Source organism: Cupressus sempervirens, chromosome 3 (genome assembly GCF_028749045.1).
Source record: "Cupressus sempervirens isolate cs-2001-9-10 chromosome 3, ASM2874904v1, whole genome shotgun sequence".
NCBI lineage: Eukaryota > Viridiplantae > Streptophyta > Pinopsida > Cupressales > Cupressaceae > Cupressus > Cupressus sempervirens.
In genome coordinates, this window is record NC_143120.1 from 573,868,324 (window position 1) to 573,874,470 (window position 6,147).

Here is a 6,147-nt window from a genome sequence, read left to right on the forward strand (position 1 = left end):
TGTCAAAGACTTGTTATGTTTCAAGTTTCAGCTTATGATGAATCTGTTTGGTCAGTTTTCAAGCATGATTCCAAACACAATTTATAAGTTTTAACTGGTGTCAGTAATTGCAGATTGATTGTAACCCCTGTTCGGGATGTCATATCTCCTGATCTATGAGAGGTGTGATCAAATGGTTGGTTTCCCTATTTTCTATACTAAAAGTACTTTAAGTTTGCCAATTTGCAAGTTATGACAAATCCATTTGCACACTTTTCCAGGTCAATTCCATTTGCAAAAAAATGCTTTTTGTCAGCATCTCCAGTTTGCAAATTTTTGAGTAGCCCACTTTGACTGAACGTCGTTTGCGCCCTATTATTCATCATGAGCCTAAATCATAGATCTGTAATGTCCTCATCACAAAGAATGAGTGTCCCAGTTTTTGTTTTCCCATGTGCTAATTTGCCCAGCTTTCAAGGTCAATTCCAAACCCAGTTTATTGCTTTCTAACGTATTTCTCTACAGGTAATTTTAAGGAGGCAACATCATAGGTCGATATCTTTTGACCCCGATGTCATCATGCAACAAAATCTTGCAGACCTGCTGAACATGTCAGAGAAATGATATATCTAGAGTTTCGGGTCTCTGTCAGATGTTTGAATCAGTTTTTAAAGGCAGGCAACAGGCCTCTTGATAGTGATTTCACAGTGGGGTGGAAATAATTGCATTAAGTTTTTAGTGATGATTCTATGATCAATTTGGATATGAAGTTAATGATCCTTCACCGGATGATATTTGACATGTCTTGAACCCAAGGTTCTCAAGGGACTAGGTTGAGCAACTTGATACTATTAAGCAATGGTCTAGGGCACTTGATGGATCTAATTATTTACCTGGCATGGTAGGTCTCAACAACATCAAGGAAACTGATTTTGTCAATGTAACCATTCAATCACTAATGCGGATTACTCCTCTAAGAAACTTTTTTCTTATTCCTGAAAATTATCAGAACTGCAAGTCCCCTCTTGTTCATCGATTTGGAGAATTGACAAGGAAAATATGGCATGCTCGTAATTTCAAGGGACAAGTGAGTCCCCATGAATTTCTTCAGGCAGTTATGGTAGCCAGCAAGAAGCGATTTCGCATTGGTGTGCAGTTAGATCCTATGGAGTTCATGTCTTGGCTTTTAAATACCCTTCACTCGAACCTTGGAGGGACAAAGAAATCTAAGAGCAACATTATTTACAAGTGTTTTCAAGGTGAGTTAGAGGTAGTGAAAGAGATTCAAAACAAGAAAGGGAATGAGAAGAAAGAAGGCATGGAGCAATAACATAAAGCAACTAGTATTGAGGATAAAGCAGGTCCAGAAAATGTGGTCAGAGAAGTCTGTAGAATGCCTTTCCTTATGCTTGGACTTGATTTGCCTCCTCCTCCTCTATTTAAAGATGCAATGGAGAAGAATATCATTCCTCGGGTTCCTCTTTTCAACATACTGAAGAAATTTGATGGTGAATCGGTTATTGAAGTAGTCTGTCCCCAAATTGCCCGGATGAGTTTTTCGATTCACCTGAGTGAAGTGTCCATGCATTTCAGAAGGGAGCCGCCTTGCAAATAGCATCCCACGCATGAAACTTGAAAATAAATCTGCAGTCAATCAAGTGAGAAGCTGTTAAAAAAAGGAGGAAACAAGATACAAAGAGGGGCTTCAGCGATGGAGAAAGGTTCAACATGAAGAAAAGCCGCAGGCAGTAAGAAAGAACAAGACCACTGTGCTGCGCAGTGTGAAGCAGAAGGAAACGCCCAACAAACAAAAACCAGAGGAGCTCATAGATTGAAGGCAGTCATAGGAAAAACACAGGTCAAAGCAAGAACAGAGCCGTAGCTCTCTAAAAAAATTTCCCACGCCACATAAAGGAGTAGTTCTAAAATAAAAGAACTTCACGCCATAAGCCAGCCAAGAAGGAACCTCATGCTGTGAACAGAGCACTAGAAAGCAAGAGAACACCAAACGCCTTGGAAAGAACAGAGATGCTGCAGGGCAAGATTTTTATCCCATATTGATTATGTGGGAGGGTTTTAAAGTTTTTAAATACAAGTCTTTGCAATATGTGGTGTCCAAAGACTAAGGGCTTTTGTAAAGGCAGCAATCCATGGTGTGGGCCCTGTACTCGTGGATGATGTCAGCAAGACATGGGGTCAAAACAAATTTTAAATGAATCAACAACTGCGCTGATGTGGTGTCGTTGAACCAGATGCCGCCACGTGTCAAAAATCGACGAACGACGCTTCCTCGCAAAAAGAGTTGCGCAGAGGTTAAAAATGCGAGGAAGCGCATTCTTGACACGTGGCACTGGGTCCCGACGACGCTGATGTGGCATCTGTGAACAGTGGTTGGCCAATTAGAGGCCACCACGTGGCAGAAAGGTTGGTCAAACTCTGTTGACTCGAATTGGAAGGCAAGGGCAAATTGAAGAATAAAAAATAATAATATTTTATTATTATTTTTATAATGGATGCACGTCAAATTTTAAAAATTTGCAAAAGGGGACATTTTATTCTAAAGTTTTAACTTTAGATAAATTTAAAATTTTCAAATTTTAAATTTAAAAAGGAATGCAGACCTGATAGTTATAACAGAGGGGCATTTCTCGAAATAAGATTCTAGGGGTTTTTTGTAAGCAAAACATGGACTCCAATATATCGCCAGAATCAGGAGAAGACGAACTTTTCGATTCCGGAGTCAATTTTTGCACAGGTAGCAATGTGTTCTTGCTATAGGGAGTTTTCTATCAGGTACCTAAATTGCAACCATTTTCAGACCAGGAAGTTCAGTTTTGATTTTTTGTCAAGGTAATGACCTGAATATCAGTAAAAGGCAATGGAAATGTAGTTAGGGTCAAATTTGTTCAAATTTACTCAGTAAAAACTCATTTTCACTGGCATTTTCATAAGGCAAATCAAATACTTTGGTGACTCAAAAGGGTTTCATCATTTCAACAGAGATATTTTGCAAGTCAGTAACAGAAATGATGAAACAAGATCAGATCAGAATGGGAGATGGAAGGAAGAAGTTATTCAGTTATAGAGGATTGCTTTTCAAATGGACACTTGTCACTTGAAGATCTGACCCAAGATTCTTTCTTTTGCTATATCTTTCTATCTTTCATTTTTTCTTGGTGGCAGTTTTTGTTACTGAGAAACCAGTAGGTTCTAGTTTCTGGGAAGAAAAAGTTCATTGCTGTGATACCATTAGGGATTCCAGTTTTTACACTGTGAGACCATTGGTTCCAGTATTTTGACATGTTTCCATGACTATGACACCATTTTCTTCAGCAGAACTCTCATGTGAACAACAATGGTAGAGATAATACAGATAGTTTTTAGATATTAGGTTGTCTCATGTTTTAATTCTATGCATCTGAATGTATAGTTTTAAGGAAATGAATACATATGAGCAACAATTTCACTAGTTTTGTTCTGGTTCTTGTCTCCTATCTCAGCAATCTGTAAGTCTTATGTGGTTTTGGAACAAAGATTTGAGACCCATTTGCATCCCTTTTAGGTTGTATGTTTGATGTATTTTTCTATTGGACCAAAGGGCCAAGTAAATGCTCGATATGTTTAAACAAGGTTACTGGTTGTTTGAGAAGGATATTTCGTAAGAATGAGACTTGAATGAACACTGATGCCTGAATCACAAGGTGGTTGGATAGTTCTGATGTTTGGGTATATGAGATACGTCCTGATGTCACAGATGTATGTTTTGAATTCATGGAATTGCCCAAGGGATTAGGCACTGATCAGTTATAGGATCACTGGTTGTACTGTTGCAATTTTGAGGTTTTGTTGAATCAACATCTTTAATCAAATGAATTTCCCTTTCATGTTGAAGAGCTATAATAGAATGCCCTCACTCAGCTTCTGAGATTCCTAGATCTGCATTTAGCTACTGTAGATTGATGTTATTTCATGAGTTATCAGGAGAAATAAGGGTTTTATCTGCTTCTTAATAGATTCAGTGTATGCTTTAACAACTGGTACCATATAAAGAATCTGTAGGTCCACCCGCCTAGGTTTTGCAGAGCCTGAAGAAGAAGAAGGGTCATGCCTTATAGTTGGCCCTGTGTCTAAAATGATATGCTTAAAATGGGAGTTAGCTACCCCTAGATATGTCAGGTTCTCATGGGGATAATTGGAAACGGGTAACGTTTTCAAACACCAACATACTACTTGATTGATTCAAAGTTGCATTGGCAAATGGGATCCCACCTAAAATTTTGATCCTTCTTGAGTAAATGTGTAAATAGTTGGCACTTGTCAACGAGCTTGGAGATGAATCGTCTGACTGATTGTAGCTTCCCCTAAAGATAGAGAAGCTATTTGAGTGTCTTAGGAGGAGCCATATCCATGATGGCCTTGACCTTCTTAGGATCAATCTCAATACCATGTCATGATACAATGAATCCCAGGAGCTTTCATGAGGTAACACCGAAGACACACTTCTTAGGGTTGAGCATGAGATGATATTTAGCCAGTCGATGAAACACTTCCTTGAGATGAGATAAGTGATCAAGGGAATTAAGAGATTTGACTAAGATATCAGCCACATAATCCTCAAGAATTTTATGGATGAGGTCATGGAAGATGACTGTCATGGCATGCTGATATGTTGCCCTAGCATTCTTTAACCCAAATGGCATCATGTTATAATAGAATGTCCCTCAAGGGGTGGTAAATGTTGTCTTATACTGGTCTACCTTTGCTATTTGAATCTAATTGTATATGGAGAAACCATCCATGAGTGATAAGAGCTTATGGCCTATGGTGAGATCAATAATCATGTCTATGTTTGGTAAAGGGAAATCATCTTTCGAGCAAGCCTTGTTGAGATCTCTGAAGTCTCTGCAAATTCTAATATCACCAGAAGGCTTTGTGACAAGTACCATGTTGGAGATCCATTCTAAGTAGTCAATTGGGTGAATGATCTTTGCCTCTAGCAATTTTTCTAACTCCACTTTAACCAACAAATTAACTTAGGGGTGCATCTTATAGAGCTTTTTCTTGACAGGTTTAGCTTTTGGATCCACGACCAAATGGTGTATTACTAACTTGGGGTCCAAATCGTGGCATGTCTTGATAGGACCATGCAAAGAAACCAACATTTTTGTGGAGGACTTTAATGAGAAATTCCACCTACTTGGGTGGTAGAGATGTCATGATATATGTGATCTATGGTACTGCAGTGAGATTGATATTGATTGGTCTAGTTTCCTTTGTCAAGACTGATGAAATGGCAAGCTTGTGATCCTGTGCAGGAAGGATGAAATCTCCATCATCGAGTGCCTCTAAGAGGTTTTCACCATCAGATATGTCCTTTATTTTCTTTCCATTTTTTGAATCATTCAATGGCGCTCCAAAGGAGTTTTCACCAGAGGATGGTTTTACTTTGCTTTTTTGCTTTTTTGTTTCATTTTTCGGTTCAATTTTGTGACTAGAGATTTCCTCCTCCCCAAAGTAACCTATTTAATGTAGTTTGTAGACATATGCTAATGGTGGTGGTGAATTTTTATGTGGTGTTTCTACCCCCATGAATCTAAGAACTATGTGCTCTGTAGAGAATTCATCAACATGGACAACACTTGGTTGGTCCCAATCAATGAGTTTAGGGTGAGCGAGTGGTAGGTCTATGAGATTTAGGGATGATTAGCAGAGCATAGATGCTCTGAGGATGATTTTTTCAAGGAAGATATCATCGTAGGATTTTTTCTACCTCCTTAGGAATGTGTTCAACCTCAATGAGATTGTTTTGGATATTTGTGAAGGCATGGCCTTCTTGCGTGGAACCCCTAGTTACAGGGAGTCTATAGCCTAAGCCTTTCTATTTCTTTTCTTGGTATGCATCTACAAGTTTCCTAATGCCTGACTCCAGATGACCTAGACCACCTCCTTGATAATCCCATTGTTCAGTAGCAAGGCGATGTGACCAATGGTATTTTTGTTTAAGGTGATTAAGAAGTTCTTCAGTTTTTGGAGATGGCTCTTTGTATAGTTATGTACTAATGTCTAGAGTGGTTTTCTCTCCATCAAGGATACCCTTGGTAATAAATGTGGTAGGGGCCAACTATCTAACTTGAGATGTGGTATCTGGCCTTGGCCCTTGATATGTTG

The 6,147-nt window shown here is 38.8% G+C and overlaps 1 pseudogene; it reads left to right on the forward strand.

The window, feature by feature from the left end:
• Positions 1–736: 736 nt before the first annotated feature.
• Positions 737–1,594, forward strand: LOC149567724 (uncharacterized; annotated as a pseudogene).
• Positions 1,595–6,147: the final 4,553 nt, after the last annotated feature.